Genomic DNA, 25,598 nt, shown 5'->3' on the forward strand with positions numbered 1-25,598 from the left:
GGGCGCAGTGAGCGGGGAGAGAGAAAATAGCAACAACTTACTAACATTGAATTTTCCAAAGAATAATTCGCGAATCCCAATGCGGCGACGCTGATCTATGAAGAGTGATTGCTGCACGTCGTGTTGTACCAATAATCAATTCGTCTTTGAGGTAACATCAGTTTTAGGTCGTTGGAAAAACGCCGCCCGAAATTATGTACAAATACTATATAATATTACAATATTATGTAACAATAATAATATCGATTTACTGATCTGGTTGGCGGTTGCCGTAAGTTATTCTCGGATCTCGTACTTTATCTACAATTTAAACAACCGATTATCATGGAACTGTTTTATATTTTGTTTACTGCACAGGCAATTAATATTTGGTTGATTATAAACATACGGTTACAGACGGTACAGTGTAACAACTAACAATTATAATTGGAAAAATAAAATTACGAAATTAACCGGATTTAAACTCGTTTAGATCTGAGATAATACGATTACGTCATGTATATAATATGATTACTTTACCCATTTATTATAGACATTTTCTCCTTCGTATTTGCCAGGTGAGTGGTAGTGTACGTGTTGATTACCTATCATTATTAGTTCATAGGCCATTGATTAGTTTTGGCTCACTCAAAAGCTATGTATATTAAGATAAGAATTTTATACACTTCTATATAACCTAGCCGGCTAGCCCTCCTCAAATGTATGTACTATTCGTATTGTGTATCGTGCAGTGCCTAAGCATTTTATATTAAACTAATTTAATAATTATTTAGTTTTATATCTACAAGATAAATGAAAATTAAATAGTTGCCAACGTTTAAAACACAGTTTATGTTTTTTGCGGAGTAAAGTTGTTCGGAGTTTGAACAATTTATTTCATCGTTATATTATTTTATAATAATTTATTTTTTTTAATAAAATAACTGTGTATTTAAATATTTGATTATAATTAAATTAGATTTTCCAATAACAACTTCGAGATCATTTAAGTTATAATACGTCGCTCATAAAATTGCTAATATAATATAATATTTTTAAATCTACAAGAGTTGTGTATATACTATAGCTTTTGTACCTATATGCTGGAATAGTGAGTTGCGTATATAAGATGATGTCAGCGCACTATTTGTTTTCTCTCTCTGGCCCACGCGCAACATAGACAAAATGTATTTGCGCTGAATCGTTTTTTCTATGTTTTTAAGTAATCTTAGAGTTTTTTTTTTTTTTATTAAGGCGTTCCTAGCTGGAAAAGCTATTTAAGCCTATTGATAATATACATACAATTTTCTTTTTTACATAAGTGCGATAATAGTGCTAATATTAAGTTTGAAGATATAATTAAATAATATAAAATATTAGTATTAAATATAGGTTAAAACTAGAATTTTTCTGGCTTGATGTATACGATGTGGCAGTGATTGGTGGTAGGTCATTTAATTCGGTCGTGGGGTCTTCCTCTCTTGAGACGGCGAATTTTTGTGGTCTTTCGACTAAGTTGTAGTGGGCGGCGCCATTTGATTTCGTAAGAGAATGAAAGAATCTATTTGCTAGATGATTTAAGTGCTCGTCAATAGAAGTAATCTTAGAGTAAAATCACTCATTACAAAACAATTTAAACATAATTTCAATTTACAACATTTTTTTTGTTTATTTGAAAGTCGAATACAAAGTCAAATAACAATAAAATGTAAAATCGATATGTCATTCCTTCTAAAATATTATTCTCCATATTTTTTGTAATGGGTGATTTTATTCTGAAATTACTTGAAAACTTAGAAAAAACGATTCTGGGCAAATGCGTTTTGTCTATGTTGCGCGTGGGCCAGAGAGAGAAAACAAATAGTTCGCTGACATCCTCTTAATATACTATTTTTTTTACAAGGTTGAACGTTTTTGTTGGTATGGGGAGGGGGGGAGAGTGAACATAAAACATTAGCTACGCCCTATATGGATGAGTTTTGCCACTGTTATGCCACCCCATCTATACATTATTTTTTTTCCTTTATGAACCACCTCATGAGGACGAGAGACCATATTAGCATTACTATCCCTCCATACTATTTCTGCATGTACACGTATACTATTATCTGGCTGAATGTGCCTGGTACACCTGCAGGAAAAAATACAACCCCGGGTTGATGAAAATTCATAGTGGTACCTTTTTGCAGTTTTATTTATAATTTTAACCATAATGACCTATCGTCGGTAGTTGTCATCGTTATATAGAATTGCTTATCAGAGCTCGCAAAATATTTTATTATTTTTTATTAAAACATATTTTTATCACGCGAATAACATATCTACGTATAGACTAATTAAAAATATTGTGAATTCCTGAGGTGGACTGCAGTGTATAGTGTGTGACCAACGAGTAATGACCATACTATTTTATACTTGTAAGCACTAAACAAATTGCATATATATACGAATCAAGTTTGTAGAAAACGAATTAAAAAATAATGTATTATTATCGCATAGAAGTTTTCTTCTGTAAAAAGAGCGTACACCGTTCGTAATTTATTTATACATAAATAAACTATTGACGGAATAGAAAGACTGTTTGTTCTATGTACAACCAAGGTGTTTTTTTGACAACAAAATAATCATCGCTACAAAACTTTTACAGTTTCGTCGTTCTGTTCGGGAGTCGAATTCAATACATTTCGCCATTTTGTATGTGCATTTTGTATAAGGTCAAATGGTGGGTAACATAAATGTATAATATTATATATCATTCGGGTAAAATGTTGTAAACGTCGGTGAACCCACTAAAATAAATTTTTGAAACAAAATATTGTAAGCGTTAAATATTATATTAAGAACAATATATAAAATCCTATATCTATTATAGGTACCACGCAATTAACACATTACATATAATAGTATTATAGTAATTCGCTATGTGTTGCCGTAAATACGCGTACTACTCTGAAATCGCTTTTTTTAATGTTTGTATGACTGTATGAGTCCACACAAGGTTATGAGTACTATATTAACATTTAACTGTTATACAACCTATAATTGAAACGTGTCTGTTTTATAAACTTACCCCTTTGTATTTAAATAAAAAAACCTCCTAAGATCTTTTTGAAGAGAATAAATAATTTTAAACAATGGCGTACGCAAGCGGTGGGGAGGCTAACGGGCTGAGTTTTTCCGGTATTAATTTACAATATATTGTTTATTATTATTTTTAATAATAAATATAAATATATTTAATAATAATAAAATAATTAATTGTAACACGGCGTTTCGGTTAGGCATTTTAACTACACTGCACTGCTGCCTTGAGTCCTTTTTTACGGTGTATTAAAAATAATTATAATATTTTTTGATCCAAAATCATAATTATATAATATTATAATTTGTACTTTAACAAAAACAACAACATACTTGATTACTACTTTTAAAGTGATCACCAACTATGAAAATGTCTACGTATTATAATATTATATAGCCGATGCACTTTATTAAAACGTTTTCAGCCTCGAAATCAATTAGGGACATATATATTATATTATTATAAACAAGGATTTGATAAGAATGTAGGTAAATTAAACACAGATATAATTCCTACGCAATTAACCACAACGAAAAAGATTAGTTACGTACATAATAATGCGAAAACAATTCTCATCCGATGGTTGTACTGTACTGAAATATTGTTCACATAGTAAGTCGTGTAGGTATATGCATAAATTGTTATATTTATTACTCCTTCACAGTGTTCGGATTAGATAAGTACTTTTTTATCTAGATAAAGATAAAGATAATGCAACACAAATATATCTAGATAGATATAAAATGTAACTTAACTCATATTTATCTAGATAAAGATAAAGATAAATACTTTTTTATCTAGATAAAAAAAAAGATACAATTATTTTTTAAATGGTTTAAATTTAAGTATATTTTAGTTGGGCATTAGGAACATAATAATAATAATGATATAAATAAAAATAATTACATTATTTATAAACTATAAACTTTGTTTGAGAATCTGTATAAATATTTAAAAATGCGTTTGTACAATTTCGCGATTTTTATCAATAAAAAATGTATCTAGATGAATTTATTTAGATTAGTAAAAAATGTATCTAGATAAGTCCGAACACTGCTCCTTGAAAACGTGTGTGGATAAACGTATGTTCTTAGAGATTTTATACAATATTATCGTTTAGTTCGTTTGTTACGTAGAACGTTCGCAACCTGAACCAACCCGACAAGTTATTATAAGTATAAAATAATTTTTTTATTTGTTAGTTTCTTACGTGCCATTGTGATCATAAAATATATCGTTTAAACGTGTCGTTAATAATATGATACTCAATTGAACATTTGTTTTCGTTTGTTATAAAATATGTAATATAATAGGTATAATATTGTATTCAATCTGGGGGACGGAGTGGTCGAGTGGATTAAGACGTCGGTTGCGATGCACACCGGCGCCGGTTCGATGCCGGTCGTGGATGGAAATTTTCTTCGGGCAAGTCACGGTGTCCGGAGAGGAGTGCCGTCATCCTCCACCTGGGCATGGCAGATACCTACGAGTGCCCTCTAAAAAATCTATCCAACCAAAGCACATGTGTTTAAACTTACAGTACCCTCCCCAACAGTAAAAACCACCCAACGACCTAAGTTGCTGCGGGTTTAATTAATAAAAAAAAATAAAAATATTATATTCGTGTATTTTATTAAACAGTATTTTATTTTTGTAGGATTAGGTTTGCTGAATTAGTAAAATATGTATCGTTGTAAATCATCTATGCATTTATTTTTTAACGAATATAGTTCATCGATTATTATTTATTTTTTTAAATGGCAGCAATTGCAATTAGTTACATTGTTTTACATGTTATTTTAATAGCAGATTTGATATAGTTTACTATAATAGTATACCATCTTATTGTGGTTGGATTCGAGTATTGCTTTTTAAAATGTTGTTAATTAAATCATTTGATTTTAAAACTTAATAATTAAATTGTCTTGATCTAGATTTGGTCCAAGGGACAATTCGAGGTTTTCGGATATTTTGAGGTTGAATCAGCCCTAAAGGAACCTGCGGTATTTGGTTAGGATATGTTTTACCGTATACCACATGCCTCTCACCTTTTTATGCTTCATATAGCTTCACCCTTAGCCATATAAGGTATCAACATGGGCCGGTTATTCGGTGTGTCCTTTTTGTAGACGATTTGGAACAATTTCTGTTTTGTTTAAGGTTTGGGTTTTCCCATCTGTTTTTAATTAAGTTTAGTTTGGTGTTTTGCTCGTTCTAATACATTGGCCATTTATGTCATAATTTTTTAGAGTTTTTTTAAAGGAATTTGATGTATAATGTTTGGTGCAGTTGGGTTTGCTGTTTACTGTCACTATTTTGGCATATTTATCAGTGATTTAATTACCTTTAATACCGGTGTAACTGGCGATCCATATGAGTGAAATAGGTTTTTGATTAGTTTTGGTTTCGTCGAGTTTATTTTGTATGATAATTGAAATGTCGCTTAGGTTTGTATTGTTTTTTATACTGTTCATTGTACTTGAAGAGTCACTCAGGATTACATTCTTTGAATGTACTTCGTTGATAATTAATTGTATTGATTGTAAAAAAGCTGTGGCTTCTACTGTGCTAATTGGACACTTATTTGATTTTTTATACGTTCTATTCTTATTATTTTTTTGGAATATTATAGCAATGCCAACTTTTTCCTCAGCTGTCTTAGTCTTAGAAGCATTCACGTATACCTTTTGGGGTTCTATTTAGTCCTCCTGGTATGCTGATTGAATGTATTTATATATTTCGGGTGCTGGATGCTGTTTTGTAAGATAGTTAAGTTCAGTATTTATTTCGTAGGTGCTCGATCTGTTTTTTTTAATAGTGCTTTGTTCTCTTTGTATTATTTTTGAGACATAATTTATTTTCTTTCATAAACGTTTTTATTTTGTATGTGCGTGTGAGAATCTTGGATTTGCAAATTAGCGTCTATATACGCATACAATAGAATAACGATTTCAAAGAAGTCTTGTAATACTTTGTCGGAGGTTTTTTTTTTGTAGCGGACGCAACAAAAGTAGTTTCTGAAAAAAATCGTCACCCAGTAAGCCGAACGACAATCGTGTACATATATAGAAATAGTGAATACTATATATAATATGTATTCTATGTATATAGGAGGTTAGATTTATGTACCTCTGCAGCAGTGCCTTTTAGATGAAGTATTATATTAATCGTCCTCAAATAAATGGGGTTCTATGGTATGTATTTTTCTCTTTTACCGTCGTATTGTAGGAAACAATCGAAATAGGTTTATACATACGTTTTACAACCGACAGGTTTGTCGGTATAAAAGAACATTATAATAATATGTAGGTTTTGAGAAAAAAAAATTTGGATCGCCTTGTCCGCGTTTATTTCTATTACATTTAATCTTCCGCACCCTCTCGGAACTACGTCGTACTCGTATAACGACCAACCCCTTTTTCCAGGTCGAAACGCCGTGTATACATTTATAAACAGTGTGAACACTTATTTTGCGATGCATTAAATGCGAAAGCGATCGGGTAGGGTAGGGGAATCGCAAAGGGTTTTGGTTCCTTGGGATTTAGGTAGGTACCCGATTTTTTTTGTTATTATTATTATTATTTTTATTTTTTTATTCATACAACCGTTTTTCTCGATTTGGCAATTTTTTGTTCATTACTCGTACCCCCAAGTCCTTCGAGACAACCCGAAACATTCCAATTCGTTCAAGCGTTTTTTTTTTTATATATATTACAGTTTTCGCATTCAGAATATAAATACAAACAGTAACTCACGTGTATAATACTGTTGAACAAATCTCATTTTTTTTATGACACAGGACTATAAAAATATGCACCATAACCGTCTGAACCAAATTTTGTTTAATTCGATTCATGAAACTGCAGCGGCAGCACTATGATTTTTACAGATTTATAATGCGTATTAATATTAGATTGTCAGCGTTTTATTTCGATTAACACTTTGTTGAACGGTGAAGAAACTAAAAAAAAATTGCTTCAATCATACCTAAAGATTGGAAATTGAACACAGATTTATTTTTATAAGGAGTTATTTTCGGGTTATTTAAAAACCGTGAATAGACGGATTTGCGGCACGCACTAGTTTTTAAACAAAATCTTGACCTTTTTGGAGGAAACCTAGTCTTGAGAACCACTTTACGAATGGAATGAATTTACTTGTATAGAACTCTGATAGTCTTATATATATATTATATTATATTATATTATATAAATATATTTACGTGAACGCAAAGGAAATAACAATTCTGGTGTTTGATACGTCATGGTGTATATGGATATTATTATATTGTCATACTTTTGCCAGTCCATAATTTATTGTGAACAAAATAAATATTTACGCGTAATGAGTTTTTACACGTCGCAAAATTATGTATTTTCAAAGCTAATATCATTATGGGACGTCATTTTTAGGTAGGAAGGGGATCTGCATTATTAAGCCCATTTAATACGGGGAGAAATATGAAACAACAAAAAAAAGTGATTGGCTTAGCGCTAATCAAAACACGCTGAGGCTTATTATTCATACAGGGGACACGGGCGTGGATTAACCAAACAAGACTCAACGGTGTTATGCATTATTTAAAATTTGTTCCTGACCAAATATCCTATTGATTTAGCCCAAAAGGAGGTATTAAGCTTCCGGGATTATACACGCACAATGCATTTCAACAAATGTTACTAAACAAAAACGTCCGTTGATCAGATTTAGAAGACTTAAAAAAATAAATCTGTATACGCTTCGCGTATATTATTATTTGTAAAACATAGACACACAGGTACAATTGTTATAAAATATTGAAATATATAAAAAAATAAAACCCCGTTTATTTCAAATGTTTACAATACGCCTTATATATTAGAGAGTCTTATAAACGTCATTAGTTTTTATAACGGTTGTGTTACAAAAAAACAATATATAAGTAGCCGCGTTGTAATAACGGTAGTAACTATGTATATAATATATATATAGGTATGTATAGGCAATATAACTCATTCATATGCTATTGTAACCCTACACGTCTATATATATATATCGAGTACCTATTGTGATATTTATATTATTATTCTTGTTTTTTTGTTTTGTTTTTAGTCGCGTGCTTACAATTCGAAATTACATTACGCACACGCGTACAGATATTATACTGAAATAGTATTACGTTTTTATCGTGTCGAGCGTGTACTTACATACAACTATATAGTGAGCCCTGCCTATAATACTCGAATAGGAGGAGGTTTATATATATAATATCCGTGTACGTATACGTGTACAATAGAATTGGTGAATATTTGATTACTCGTTAACCGTACAACTGTGTCTGTGTTAAAATATTATGTAAAATACATTATTGAATTGTGAAAACCGACTTCTCCCCGATATTTCAATATTAATGTAAACATATATATATTATTATATTATAGTATATACACATGCACTCCGGTGTATACATTGAATGGTATTGCCGGGTGGCGTATTCAAATGTCGGAAAGTGTGGTTTTATATATGGTAAAAACTTCACCGTATATATAAATCCGAATACGACTCGTATATTAATATTTCTTCGACTTATATACTCGCATTATATTAGATACTGGATAATCGCAAACAGACAGACAGTCGGCCCAAACATTTATTTCCTATTCAAATAATATATACATCGGATACTTCGGTATATAAAAAGAGACGAGCGCGTATTTATTTATCCTATCATTTCAGACCATTAGTCTGTATCGTTTCATAAAAGCCATTTAAATTGACTCGGCGTTCCGAAACGTTACGACGTTATGCAGGGTTATATGACGCCGTGGAACTCGGTCGCAGTGTATATTATCTTATTATTTATTATTAATATTTATTGTCCTGTTTTTCATTTATTTATTTCTTATGTGCGTACGTGCCATTTGTCAACTGGTTAAAGAGATATGTAAAAAAAAATATCTACTAATAACAATAAAAGCGACAATGCGACTTTCAATCGTATATAGTATATATATACACATATATATATATATATATGTGCATATGAGTATAATGTGATAATAATATTATAGTTGCGGGCACTCGTCGTATTATATGAACCAAAACGGAATACAATACTGACCGTTTATACGAAACTACACGACATGATCCAATCAAGTGTGATGATCAACCGGTGATGGTCCTTAATGTCCGGTGGTACCGAATGATCTAGACGCGTGATGGTGTTAGTGAGGCTATACTAATGTATACTAAAAATATATAGCTCGTACAATATATTATACTCGTATGAATAGCATAATATGCTTATATTATACTATAGGTAAAATGGTTCATGGGCGACGGTATTGAAATCGTTATTACGCGTGATTTTCCCAAACGCCTGATGTCATCGGAGTGATTTTTGAAAAATTATGTAGCTTACTGCCACCGCATTATATTGTATTTTATAGAGAACTTTTTTTTATCTCAAATATGTATTCTATAAGGTGGTTCGTATATGGTGATGGCGGTTTATAAAAAGTTATTTTACATTTTGAAAGGGAACCAAGCGAGTTTGTATATAGGTACGATTGTACGAATATGGTTTTCAATCGGTATTTTTTTCCTATACTTTATTTGGTTAGCACTATTTTACGGTCGGTGGTGGTAAACCCTCCCGATTGTATTTATGGTAAAGTTAAGTGTCAATGTACCTAAGTATAAACGTCTGTTTTTGACAAAAGTTGACCATTTTTGGCGTGTAGTTACACGTCGCGCGGTGCGCACCGAGCTTATTTTTAACGATAATCTACCACCCTTATCAGGTTGTTTATGTTCTGAAAATTCTGCCCTCTCCCCCCCCCCCCCCTGGATCCCAGAGCTGTTACTGCGACATGCACAGCGCACACTTCGACAGCCGGCGACGAGGACCGACTTGTGCGCGCAGCGCCTATACGGCGATTCCAATAATAACAAGTTTACGACGGTCGCGAATGTGTGTGCGTGCTCAAGCTATATATGGTGTGTACTGTGTAGATAAAATTTGTTTATAATTGAACCGCTAAAGTTTCCAACAAGTTCCGATAACAAAACTCACTTACGCGCGATGTGTTGGCGGGTGCCTGGTAGTCGCTGCGCCTTATATAACGGCCGTCGATTCTTATCGCGCACGGCGCATCGTATTTTCTATTGCGGTGTGCGATTTATAGTAGATACATATATATATATATATATACCTATTATACAGTCATATATAGTGTTTATATAATCGATGGTTTTAATGGCCCCTGCGTACGAGTCGGCTTTCAGCTAAGTCATTATAAGTGTATATATATACATAGACAGCGCATATATACCATTAATAATGCCTATGTAGGTATATCAATATTCCATACAATATGTGTTATATTGTGTAATATTTATAGATACCTACCCATGTATATAAACCATTACCCCGACACTATAGGCTAAATTATAACATACACTCAGTGTGTATCATATACATACTATTTGTGTATTAATCGTAAAAAGTATATAAGTATATAATATATTATTTAAGAACCATAACAATGTTATTATGTTTATATGAAAAATACAATCGTTTTTCTAAGCAAGTCCAATAAATCAGTCACACGGGAAGGAGGACGTGTTGTAGGTAGGTGGTGTAATAACCCTATCCCGTTTAACCGTATTTAAGTTATACATAACTTTGTGTGTCACAATATGGTAATAACCAAGTATCGAATATGATTAAAATATATAACATTATACGAAATCAAAATGATATACATGTGTTATGTTAACAGTTGAATAAATTAATCACACCAATCTATCCATAACTATTGGTAGATACCTATATTTAGTAAAAAAATAGCCGCAATTGATACTAATGTAGTATATATAATATTATATTTGTGATATATTATTGAAGATAATATTATCTCTTGTAATATTTCTTTATTTCTAGAGCTGCAAATTCTACTTCTGTGGTTTGTGAATTTGATTCTTATCACGGCATATTAAAATAAACGATCAACGATACTGTATAGTTGTCTTCATACAGGCCGGGTTCTTCGTCCCGGACTGCAGGCATCAAGTCCATAATATGGCTTTTCATATGCTTTTCATATGTATCCCGCAGAATTTAGACTTAGGTAATAATGCCAAGGTATATAGAATATAAATGTATTATATTACGTGTGTAAAATGTACGCGAATGGGCTCGTAAAAAAAAAATAAAATCTTTCAATGGCGATTATACCGACGTATACGTTTTACTATATTACTCTATATTATACTACTGACGGAAAATAGCTTTCGTCCTCTATGCCTAATAATATTATATTATACATATTTACGAGCTGCGAAACATCAAAAGTTGTTTTCGTTGTTCTTACGGTCTCATGTGTAGCTAGTGCTTTACGGCCGCGTTGAAATCTAAACCGCAGAATTTATGCGCCGTCTCCAAAAATAACATTACTTTCATCTCTTTTAATGCCGTTAAAAACGCTCGCATACACAGACACACACACACACACACACACACATTCGCACACACGACTTGTCGTCAACAACTAATTATCTTTATATTATATACGCAGGCTGTCCCACGGAATGGGCCCCGCGTGTGTGTATATTTATATTTTAACGAGCCAATTTCGAATGTAACCAGTTGATATTAGACGCTTTGGCTATAAGAGAGATTAGCTCTATACTTTTAATAGTGCAATTAATTGGATAAGTTTTATTTTTACGACTGTAACGTGTATAGCGTCAACATTAATCTTGGAGCGAAAAAGATTACGGTTATCCTACTATAAAATGTAACGATTAATTATTCGAGACTTTAATCGAGCTCTGGTCTGGAAATAATTATAAAAATGTTTGTAGGAATAGTAGAAAAAATGATATTAATTCGTTTTTATTATTACGAAATTCAATAGGTTCTTATAACTACTGGTATTATGTTTTTAATTGAACGCATAAAGGTACTTCCGAATAAAAACCTAATATAATAATATTATTGTTCTTCTAGTTGACTGTTGTATAATTAAAAACGTTATTATATTTCATGAATTTACATTTTTAATGTATTTATTCACGGTGTAATGGCTGAAAAATAAATTACAAGTACAATGATGTTTTGTAATGAGGATATTATATTACTATAATAATTATTATTTTCACTAATACAACACTGTATATCTGTATAATATACATTAATATATATTATATAATATTATATTATGTACAAAAAAATCTAAATTTTAATTATTAGGTACCCGAATTTTATTTCCCCAGTTATATAGGTCCTTTTATAGGTATAATAATAATAAATAATTTATTATACCTATTATGTTACTGATACATTATTTATAAATTCAACGAAAAAGGTTTTATCTTCTGTTTTCTTCATAGGTGTTTATGGTAGAGCTGTTTTTAACGCCAACGTGTTTTAAATTAAATAAACCGCTCTAATACATCGGTTGCATATACAGGTGTCGTAAAACGCTGCTTAGATTTGGACATCTTACTTTGTATTAATTGTGTATTACGAATTTAATTCACACTGTACGTAATGCATACTATAATTTTTCTAATATAATAACATGTACGTAATATTTCTTTATTGCTACTGTTTAATTTAATAACGTTATACACATATTAATAATATTATGATTTTTGTTTTATTTAGCGAATACACGAACATACCATATGATAGACCTACACCATAATAATAATATACGATTTATTATCTATATTATATCCGTCCTAAATAGTAAATAAACTGCAGACCCATATCGATCGAGAGTCCGAGACCAGTGATCGTTGAACTATTACGTGCGTAGGTAAGTGAAAAGTGATACTATAAGAAAAAAAAATACTTAGCGACCTATTTTAAGTAACATATCATCGTGTTTACATTGTACATTATTAGGTATATTATGTAGAAAATAAAAAACGTGAAACGTATTTTAAATCTATCTATTATCTTATACACCGTATGTGAATTTATGAGTAGGTACCTGTATAATATAATGTAATATTATAATGCCTCTCTACACGTAGGTATCCCTATGGCGATTGTCTGTCGATGACAAAACTAGTTCCTTTGTCTCACAAACTGCCGGTTCTCGTATAACGTTCTGTGTTCTCCCGGCCAATTATAATGACTTCCAGCGGATTATGATGCATCACGTGAAAAATAATATGCATTAGACCAGATCTCGAGTGGTACTTTCTCATGTTTCACCGACTTCCCCTTCGGGTATATACACTATGTAATATAAAGGTGGTGTTCACACGAGAAACAAAGCATACCCCTATTGATTTTTATTTTTATTTTTTTTCCTCTCGTAAAGAAATAACATTGTTCGGGTCCTATTAAACGCTGACTTTCACACACACGCCCCCTCGAAATTGACCACACGTATACGCGTATAGGTACTTGTTATACGTAACCGTTTTCAGGTCCTTCTCAACGAGGGAGGCCCGTTTCGGTAAGTACGTGATATGCCCATATTATGTTCTATAATACAAACGAGCGAGAAAACTTCACAAACACACAACTCGAGGCTCGAGCACACAGCTGGCTACATATTATAACGGTCAAACGAAATAGGAAAACATAATATTCGGACGTTCCTTCTGGGTTTTATCATCCGACGTCAGACTTGAGACGTGAATCCGCCTTTGTTGTATTATGTATAGGTAGATGTATAGATAGGTAGTGATATAGCAGCTAGGTATATTTGTACATAACATATTATATGTACAGGTATAATATATAAATATAAATGTATTTAAACGCGCACGACATTGGGTCAAACCGTTCGAAACGAATTCGACGAACTTTGTTTAAGTTACTTGGCGTGGTGCAGAATCAATTCGAATAACTTAGGTCTTAGTTTAACCTCGAGAACGTTTCATCATAAATCTCGCTCGGAAACGTATTCTACAGCGGGCTAGTGTTTTCGGAGTTAGGGGAGGTGCATATGTTTATTTACGTGTTTCCGTGACCGTGTGCTCGCTGCGCGTGTGTGCACACTCGGAATTTCGTACAATATAATCAATTTGATTCGGCGAGCGTTGTAAAGTTTCACGGACAGAAGTATAGGTTTATTCTGGTCTTTTACAAACACACACACAGACGCATTATATATATATGACAATCATCCGAAAGAAAAAAAGTTTGGCTTCCTAATTTCTAAACCGAGTGTGCTTTGCCCCTCTCCTCGTCGGCCGGCGAACTGTAAACGCCGCTCCGTTGAATACACGCTTTACGTGAGTTACTTGTAAGATTTCTTCTCGTCGCCCTTTACATTTCTCCGCCGCCGCCGCCTCATTACCACCGTCCCTCCTAAAACCCGTCCGTCCTTCCTTCCCGGCGGTCGGTGACGGGCGCCGCGTGGGGCTTCTGCTGACGTCCGCACATGCACAACAGCGTGAGGGGGTAAATGACCCTGGGCTCTCATTATTATATGTATTATTGGGTTAACTATACACGCGAGGAGGAGCCCCCGTATAGTTGCCGAGCCCCAGCTGTAAATTGAATCAAAGCCCCGGGAACCCATATGGCGCGCAGGAAATTAATATTGTTCGTGGAAAAAAAATATATAATAATAATATCATATATATATATATATGAATACCTATATACACCGGTTGCTAGTGAATTGTGTTATAATAAAGGACAAGAGTTTTTTTCCCGACTCCGCTATACATAATATATTATGACGTATACACGCGCATAGCGTACAGTCTATGTATGCTCGCGAGCGTGAGTGCGTGTGTGTATAGATTGTAATTATTTGAACGTGATTTATCTCTATTAGTCTGACGGTGGGAGCCCCGCCGATGATGAGGAGAGACCTCTAAATGATTGACGAGACGATTTTCATCGCAGCTATTATATTATTATATTGTACACCGTCTATACACTTACCACCTTGACTAATCCATTGTTTCATTAAAAAATATAATAATAACAGTATAATAACGACACAGATATAAATTTAAACGGAATACCTTATGCGAGACGTATACCACGGCAGGTAGGTAGGTAAAACACTGCATACTTCCGATTTGTGCGCCTCGTGGAAAAACAATAGGCACCCCGTCCTTATTATTAGTGTCATTGTGATCTGTGGGTCACGTCGTTTCGAACACGCACGGCAAACACGAGCCTCGCGATACCTCGAATGCCGTCGTATATATAGGTACATATAGGTAGGTAGGTAGGTGTGTGTGGTGTGCATGCGTGTGTACATTTTACTCCGTACACCTGAGAAACCACCCAGTCATTTTCCAAGCATTTCCGCCCGAAAATGTTTACATAATATTTTTACGAGCCCGCGAGAAAGGCAAATATTTACCAGACAACCCAAACACCATTTTTTTTTACAAGTCCATTATCCATTTAGCTTTTTCCTTTTTTCTTATTTTTTTTCTGTGTGTGTGTGTACACGTTTTCTTTATTTAGAATATAAAAATTAAAATATTCTAGCCGCACTTGGTTTTATGTATAGACATGGCGCGCAAACAAAGGTTTCTGCGGTGTTTTTTTTTTTAGTGCATTTTAGAGCATTCAATATTTAAAAGGTTTTTTTTACGAACCTAAACGGACCGATTTCGGGCGTTTAAAAGTGCTATAATATAATAATAGGTATATATTTATACATACTTGCACAATAGTTTTGACTCGCCGTTGAACGAAAGTGATGGACGATGGTTTTGATGTACGAATACATTTTCTGTTTAAATGTAGGAAAAATCGTGAGTTCAATTGAAACACGTCCTACGTCCATTGTTTATACAGAAGTAACTATAGTTAGAACGACCTTAGTGGTCACGTTCTAGCTGATGGTAATATGCAATAATTTATGTCTCCACGCACATTATGCGTCTACAAACTTGTGTTTCGATTGGGTTTTTATTATTATAATTTCTTTTTTTATATCCACTTGTAATTTCATTATAGTAGATACTATTCCACAAATAATATCTAAAAAAGTATCGTGTGCCTACACATATATCGAATGTACAAGTGTATCATATTTTAAAATAATATTGAAAGTTAAATTTCCACTTTTATATTATATATATATTAAATTAATTTTACATTACTTACGTACTTTTGTATGTTATAACCTACTATAGTAGGTTATTTTTTGTACCTAATCAAATGTTTTGAACAAATCATTAACATTCATTGTGTGGAAATTCGTGTTAATAAAACGATACAAATAGTGTACATAATATTTTTACCTCTTTGTTACTATTTTAACAATACTTTGTGTTATTCCACAACACACGTGAACAAGTAATTTAAACAAAAAGTTGTTCTCGCCAACTAATTTTTGGTATAAATAAGACAATTAATTATAAATTATCGTTACGGTGCATATTTATATAGCCGGGCTTTTATTTAAATAACAAAAGTTATTACATTCGTAAAAAAAAATCTGACTAACATTTTTGGATCCCCTCATTAATAATTCATTTTAATCGTTACATCGTTAGAATGCATTTACTATAACCAAAATTGTTATAATTGTCAACCGTATATTATCTCAGTAAATTATACAGTTAAAACAAATGTTTAAAACTGGTTAATAATACATTTTAAATGAAACTATGAAAGATAGTTTTTTAGTATGTACTCGTACCTATACAGTATATTTTGACATTTTGGTGTACATTTTAATATTTCTTATATGTATTTTTGTTAACCTATTTCTGTAAACCTTTTACAGTATACATAAACATATTATACTAAAATGTAATATCTAATAGCAGTATAAAACAATTTACATGTTTAATAGTTACCTATACTTGTAAAATATATTTAAACTAGCATTAAAAGAGAAATATAAAGCAAATAACCGCATAGGTACACAATGAGATATTAAATACGGATTTATTTATGTACGTAATTTCATAATCAATTGTAAATCTAAAATATTTTAACAGTACCTACCCACAAAAGAATTGACATCCTGTAGTATAGAATGTATTACTATTTATATTATACCTATTAATATTTGATCGATCAAAAGTAATAATAATAATAATAATGTACCTACATATTTTATTTTTAATACGAATAATTTAAATAATTTACCTGATTGAAATCTACTAAAAGCATACCTAATTTAAAATATTAATTAATCAATTTTAAATGTAATTGTTTTTCTATTCGTCTTTACTTATAAAAATTACTAGCGAGGCAAAAATAAACGTTGTGACATATTGTATTTTTCTTAAAAAACAATTTTTATTTACTCTGAAGTCTGAATTGATTAACCAAGTACTTTTGTAATACTTCCTTGAATTATATTTGCAGTTTCGATTTATTGTTTTAATAATTTATAAATGAAAAAAAGTTACAAACGAAAAATTAATTATCAGTACAGTCGACTATAATAATAGTGATTATTTATTTTTATTAATAGCGTGAGTTCAAAAAACTTTAAATGTGTTTGACACATTTTACTTACTCATAATATATTATTTAATTTTTATTTCAAGTTGAACCTTTATTATTATTACACATGCAATTCTGCTTAATGTAACCATATTGTCATATTTGTCAAGTATTTCAATCAATAAATTATTATCGGATATAATTTTTTAACCATTAATGTGATATCTTTAAAAATTCAAAACATCTGTATAATCATTTTTATATAATATGCAGTAAGCTATTTAATAACTTAGTTAAATTGTTTAGTTATTCATTATTACGTAATAATATCGTCTAATAATTAGGTATTATAAATTATAGTTATATTTCTAAAGAAAATAGTGAAATACAATTTTAATTACCTACCCAGGTACCAAGTTAAACTGTTAAAATGTATTTAAACTGTTGTCAACCACAACATCGTTAATTAATATTTTAGTTATTATTTTTTTTGTTTTCTGTCTATACATAATAATCATTAATCTATATAATAAATGCCATTTTCTGTAGGTACTAGATTTCATTGATAATCGTTAAACATGCTTACATAAAAATAACCTATATAAGTAGGTACTTGACCACAATATAATTGAATGCGCAAAATACATGTTTTTCATAAATCATGTTTCAAATATTTAAAAGAAATATGCATGTCATTTTGATTACTAGAATTTCAAGGGAAAACATTTCATCTTATTTATATCAAGGTTATGATAAAGCCTACTACTAGTTCACAATGTTATAAATATAAAGATAATATACATGGTTATCGGTTATGATAATTAATATTGTTTTTATCTTTTTGTGTACTTATATAACAGTAGATTTTAATTAAGGTTAAGCTTAGTGGTGCCGAACCTATAACCTAAGAAGGGCGACCACCCAATATTTTTTTCAATAGGTTGGGGTCGGTAGGTATCGCTGATACTATAAAATAAATACGTATGGCCAGCATAAATATAAAAGGTATGTGTAGCCATGGTGGAAAAGATCGTGGGTAATGAGAAATATTTTTTGTCCACTCCAATTTAATTTTAGTTCGGCGCCTCTGGTTAGGCTTGACTAACACAAATTTGAATTTAAATGCTATCTATATAACTGATTTTCCAAAAGAAATAATACTATTTAATTAGTATTTATTGTTTCGTTTTTTTTAATAACAATATATTATGTTTATGCATATGAGTTTACGCACCATAAAAATATTAAAAAATACTAAATATTGTGACCGGGGCTTCGTTTTGCTTTACTTTCTTTGACGAACTATATTGTGTATTGTGTATATTAATATATTTAAATTGAAATTGACAGCATTATCACAATTTCTAGGTGGGCTTGTAGCTTACCAAAAAATTACCTTATCATTTAATAAACCACTGGTGTTCTGTAAACATTTAAATGCGTCTTCTATACAATTTTACGTTGTTTGGTATTTTTCAACTATAATAAACAATACTTATGTTCTATATTTTTTGATATAGAAAGCTTATTGAGTGGAGATTCAATTTATTTTTAGTTATTATTCTTGTGCAGTTTGCAAGTTGTCCATCCATTTTATTACCACGTGTTTTTTTTAAAATATTTTCTCGAAAATGTCTTGCCAAAATATTCATCCATCTGTCATAGCTTTGATTTATGTGCTTGAAGTTTCTCCATAAACTATTCATCAGGTTATACGTGCGGAGCTAATGAGCCCTCCCGAAAAAAAAATCGTCTCTAGGACAAGTTGTTCGTTGACCGTAAGGCCCTCTAAACAGTTCTACCGGTGACTAAGCTGTTTTAATGTAAATTTTTCAAGTATCGGTTATCGCTTTTGTCCGTTTTGAAACACCACAATGCAAGTATCCTTGAAGTCTATATATTATAATGTATTAATATAACCATGGTCCTGTTATACCTAAATGTTGACTATTTTATAATGAAGTCAATTTTTGAATTACTATAATATGTTAATGCATGTAATATTGTAATGTACCTATATATAATTAAAATTAAATTATTGATTTTTGTTTTTCTGGTATGCGTAAATATAACATACAGCTTAACGCAACTAAATACAAGTGGTTTTGTACGTCATGCGTATTATATTATATATATTTGGACCAAAGGTTATTCAACGAACGAAGCAATTAGTTATACACATAATTATTGCGAACAAGCTGTCATTCGTCTATATTATACTAGTACGGAATGTAATAACACTGAAAATACTACTTAAGGTTTTAATGAAAATGACTAATACCATTATGTGCGTACATTTAGTCATGGATACTTTTGACATATTTACCCACAGTTTACCACAAGCGTGTAATTTCGTGCGTTTCCCAACAACATAACCACGGAGGATATACATTGCAATGTGTTCATTATAACATGTACCTATGAATTATATTTCAACGTTCAGCTAACAACTGTCAAATATTTTTGAATTAAACTATGCCCCGGTATTTTAAAAGTCCTCGAGTTTGTATAAATGTTTTATAAACAATTGCAGCAGGGTCGATGGTACTTGTAATTAAAACCGTGAACCTTATATAAAGTCGATTCATTAAAATATTCATACCAAGTATGGATTGAATTTTATGCGAATATTTTTAAATACGTTTAACAGTTTTATTTTTTTATACGGGGAACGACGTTATATTCACCCCGGGTTATCTGCAGTGACGGATCTATTTTGTTAGTCAAATGTAAAATGGTCTTAATCTAAAGACTGCATAACGTATCAGAATAACATGTTTTCAATGGCGATCGCCATTCTATTAATATTAGATACTATACATATTACCTATCTATCCAACTTGTGGTAAAACGTGAGGTACGATTAAAATTGATATCATCTATAAGAAAAAGGCTTACAATAATATTCAATGATTTAATTATAATACTGCAGGTTCTGTCTTCTGTGACATTTTGTGGTAACAATATGTCATTATAGTGATGTTTTTTAATAAACTATATCGTATATTTACTTAGGCATTTGAAATTGCATTACGAATTCAAAATAATCGAATAAACCTGTAATTGAAACTAAATAGTCGGTAAGTTGTTGTTCGTGTGTTTGGAATTTTAGATGTTTTCCTAGAAATGTTTCGTGTTATACTGTTATGTAAAGTTATAATAACTTTGTAGTATGAAATAATTCAATATTGTTATGTATAATTTACATGTATTTGTAATTTGTTTTATATCAAACAAAACTCGAATACCTAGTTAATTATTTTTAAAATAAAAATACAGTTACCTGAAGGCTTCACTAATATATTATGCCATACAAAATATCAATATGAATTGGCTAGATTTGTCTTTGCCATGTTTCGTTAAATATAATATAATTAAATAGGTATATAAACATAATAATATAATATATTATATCCTAAGGAAATAGGAAATAGTATATCCTATACTGGATTTTTTTTTATTACCATATCGTCAAAATATCTTAATTAAGTTTTAGTAGGTATAGGGTATTTTATGTAGAATAAAGTGACTAAATAGATTTATATTGCATGAGAACTTCAAATAATCTACAAAAGTCTTGTCACACATCAATTGAAAGACCCTGTATATTAAACATGTTATTAGATCGTAGACTAAAAATAAATTATTATTCAAATTTGTGCAATCATAGGTAATATATTATATAATCGTTGAATCGTAATAAATTATAGTTAATTAACGATGCATGAAGGTTGTGTTTTTTATCATGCTGACGATATTTTAATAAAATTCATATTAAACGCATGTGGGTTGTGGGCTTGTTAGCGGCGAGTAACCCTTAAATTATTAAATAAATAACTGATTTGGTGTTATTTTACCGAGAAAATTTATATTATATTATTTATTATTATAATACAATTTAAATTTTTAGAGTTTCGGGATTTGGGCCAAGGTTTAAATTATATTTTTTCTAAGGCTTAAAACTGTATATTATTATGTTTTGAACTTTTGAACGTGTAATAAAAATGTTGAACATGTTAAAAAAAAACTTGTTTGAGATATGTATGACGCAGGATTTTGGCCGGATTGTTTTTATGAAGAAATGCAAATGTCGATAAAAGTTAATCGATTTTTTTGCCATCACATTTCGGAATCCGATATTTCGTCGGTGTCACAGAGAATATTATTATGTGTCATACACTATAAATAAAAAAATAGGTGTGTTCAAAACTATTACAGCTGTACTAAATAATATGATAATCCGCAAGAGAAGTATAATATTATAATATACCTGCGGCGTATAGCGGTGACGTGGATATATTTCATTTTTATTTGTTTTGAAATATAACTAATAACTGTTCGTTGTTTTATAATGAAAACTAAAATTTAGAGTCCTAATTATTGTACTGAATTAGATAAAAAAAATACCTATATTATATACCTGCCTGGATTATGAGCTTACTGTCTAAATTAGTTTTTTTTATGTTTATATGATATCCCCGTACATCGCTAGTACAAACATCCTTTATACACGTATACCTACGATGTTTACAGCGATATAATTATCCTTTTTTGTCATTCATATGACTATTTCATTCTTCATTTAACTATGGCTTTGTAAAACAATTGTTTTAGTTTATTTAATTTATTTCTAACGCTATATGTATATATCATATATCGAACATAATACATTTTAAATTTTATTATTATTGTCGAAATAGTGTTGTAGCTGTTAAACTGGCCATCGACCAACATTTCAGTAAAAATAAAAATAAAATACAATACCTAAATATATAATAACGAATTCGCGGTATGTAGGATGTTTTAATGCGTGACATATTATTATCTATCGTTTGAAAGCAATATTAAGTTGCAGGCGCCCAAAAATATTTTATTACGGTTACTTGTCTTTGCTGTTCGTGATAAAATATTAAAATATATTATAACCATTAACCAGGAATAGGATTTTATAGCCCTTCAAAATGTATAAGCATGCGTGATATTATATAAGGCCATAAAAATTGTGATATGCTATAAAAATGACAATATATTCACAAAAAACTGTCGACTGACGAGTGTTGACTGAAAGTTTGAGAGTCTTGTAACTTGTGACAAGAAGATAAGAAATGGACTGTAAAATGCGATATGGGTTTTATATATACGTACCTATACTTAAAAATAAGTTAAAAATTACAATATGTGCTATATTATATAGTTGGTTAGGATGAAAATAAAATTCACATAGGTAATATTATATAAACTAAATATAAAACTATAAAATCATAAAAAAAATACCAATTTAAATTGCATTTTTTTTAATTTCATAAAAATATTTAAAAAATAATTCTTTAGTTTACTCAGACATGTGAGGATAAATATAAGCAAGTATTGCTCGTGGGGGAGGGGGACAGGAGGTACCCATATGCACACTATGCTCTATGTTGAGGAGTTTATATAATGGATATACCATGCGGGGGGGGGGGGGGGAAATGACGATGAGACACCCTGTACAGTGTGTGTGCGTGAGTGTATGTGTGTGTGTGTGTGTGTGTGTGTGTGTGTGTGTGAGACTGTGTTTAAACATTTACCCGACTCGGTCATTTTGTATTTATGTACACGAATATACGCGGAAACGTGCCGCTGAAATCCGCGTGGGACGTGGAAAGAAGGAAAAAACATATTTTATTCTCTGCAGTTTCCCCGAGAACTGGCGATTTGCTGCAGCGCGACACAGCAGTCGGTGGGTATATGTTTAATATGTACACGTCACACGCACATGCAGGTATGTATATTGTATGTATGTGTGTGTGTGCGTAAACAGCAGATTGTAATATTATATATATATATTGTGTGTGTGTGTGTGTGTGCACAGTTTACTGCCACACTTATAGTTCGACGCCGCTGCCGGGCGTGGCGCGTGTACAGACTTCGAGAGGGGTGGTTCGCGAATAAAATGTGCATTAGAAATCGCTACGTCCGAAACGTATAATATTATATATTATTAACATTATTATTTTCAATCAACTATATAATAATATAATATATTATAGTATATTATCGCGTTTCGATCGATCATTCCGGTCCGTTTTCCGCAAGTATCTGCAGACGCGCGTGTAAAGTTACGACATAAAATATGTTATATTAAAATATAATAATATTGTCTTCTAGTGCGTACGAAATATGAACCCATTAATATATATATATGCTGAGATTACCGTGTTTACCAGTTTAAAAACGGCACATTGCCCGTCTGTTTATTATGTGCACACAATACACTGTAATACTGTGTACATGTACAACAAGAATTTAAAAGTTTTAATCGGCAGAAAGACCGGATTGCATGGCCAAATATTTCTTTTTGTAATCTTGTGATAAGAAATAAATAGAATTAGCATATTGTATAATATACAAAAATGTAAAATACTGCAAACACGATGCGCTAACCTTATGGTAGATTTTTTTATGTATTTAAATTGTTGAAATATAATATTATCAATTAATTTTGTTCAGTATATTCTCCTTATAAACATAATTTTAATTTTGTATTTAGTAGTAAAATATTTTTCTGATTATATTGAGTATATTATGATGTGAACAAAACAATATTATCATTATTGTTATATACAGCAGCTGCAGAGAGCAGCATAAGTATGTCATCGCTAGTTTTACTCTACACCAATGAATTTCTATATTATCTGAAAATGAAATTATGCTTTTTTTTCTTCATAAACCCTGCAACTGGAACTCACACTGTTAACGTCGGTAGAGCAAAGCTGATTGACGAGAAAAAGTTTCGAGGCGTTCCGAGTGCGCTGCGACGACGTTGTCTGTCTGAATTGGGATCGCAAAGTTTATTCCGTGACACACAGCATTCGCTTTTCCCGTTTTCAATGGCACTAATAATAGTCATAATAATTTATACGCGTTCGTGTATAGCGCTTAACGATGACAATAAATATGCATAAATAACAATATTCGTATACGCCCGTGTGTGCTTGTGTGCTTACATATGTGCCAAACTATACGTGTGCGTGTACCTACGAGTAGCGCGTATGTTATGATAATATACAAATTGGCGAGTTATTCTTTGTCGCGAACATTTCCCGAACATATTATTATATTATTATTATAACGATGAGCGCGTCGGGTGGGTTCTCTCTGCGTGGCACCACAGCGCGTCTTCTTTTTTACGAATGTAAACCAGATAAGAGCAGAATAATACATTTATATTATATTATTTTCAATAATATAATAGCTATATATATCTAGACATCTGTGGAAGAGGGGGGGGGGGAGGGCTTTCGTTTAAATGAATTTGCACTAATATTTATCTTGCACATTTTTTAATACTATATAGGTACTTACCAAATCCGTCTTTTGCGCTTATTGTTTAGTCATCATATTATGGTGTAAGTATATAATGTATACAACTATATTAACAAACAAAAATAAATAAATAAATAAAAGTATTTCACCATAGTTTTGAATGTCTTTGACACTTTGTGTATTAAAAATGCAAGACCCTGCAAGACGTGCAATAAATTCGTAAATATCCCTTAGATCCCCCCCCCCTTCTCTCCTGGATACGTCACTGGTGATAGTCATAAACTCATAACTCATAATCAATATTGAACCTTGAAGTTAAAATTGCCATTGAAATATTACAAAAACAATAAATAGTATGCAGAATAAAAATTATTTTATAATATGATAAACTAATAATTTACGATTTGATGACGAATAATTCAATTTGAGAATTAAAACAGTTATGTATTTTATTTGTATACGATGTACCTATGTACCTGTTATGCAGTGTTAATTGCAGCGTTACAATCATTAACATTTCTAAGGAACCTTTCAATTTTTTTTAGGACCGTATATCCGTATTGCAGGCCTAAAATATTGTTTGGCCCGGCTCTATTATTGTTATAGATGCATTTCAACCCCGAAACGTCGACATGGTTGCATTTTTTTTAAAAAGTCTTATATAGTTTGATCACGTCACTTTACTTGGCGAGGGTCTATATTATAGAATTAGCATTAGACTATATTATTATATAAATATATTTTTAATATACTATGATAAATCGCTGCGTCTAGTACAATATTGTTGACCGAAAAATCGTTAGGCTCGAGAGCTTCTTTCGTCGTATAATAATAATAATAATTCAGCTG

At 31.2% G+C, this 25,598-nt stretch overlaps 1 protein-coding gene across 5 annotated transcripts in view; it reads left to right on the forward strand.

Annotated features, from left to right (window-relative positions):
• LOC132950339 (protein UXT homolog) overlaps window positions 1–25,598 on the forward strand; it is a 67,889-nt gene that overhangs the window by 7,917 nt on the left and 34,374 nt on the right. Inside the window, exons 2-3 of one of the 5 annotated variants that reach the window (XM_061021750.1) lie at window positions 12,437–12,629; window positions 12,714–12,867. The exons of 1 other annotated variant lie outside the window; for it this stretch is intronic. The gene's annotated coding sequence lies outside the window, so the exon portion shown is untranslated. Of the gene's footprint in view, window positions 1–131; window positions 152–12,436; window positions 12,630–12,713; window positions 12,868–25,598 lie in introns of those variants that run through there. 3 more of the 5 variants (XM_061021751.1, XM_061021749.1, XM_061021753.1) reach the window with 3 other exon arrangements.

This window comes from Metopolophium dirhodum, chromosome 8, assembly GCF_019925205.1.
Source record: "Metopolophium dirhodum isolate CAU chromosome 8, ASM1992520v1, whole genome shotgun sequence".
NCBI lineage: Eukaryota > Metazoa > Arthropoda > Insecta > Hemiptera > Aphididae > Metopolophium > Metopolophium dirhodum.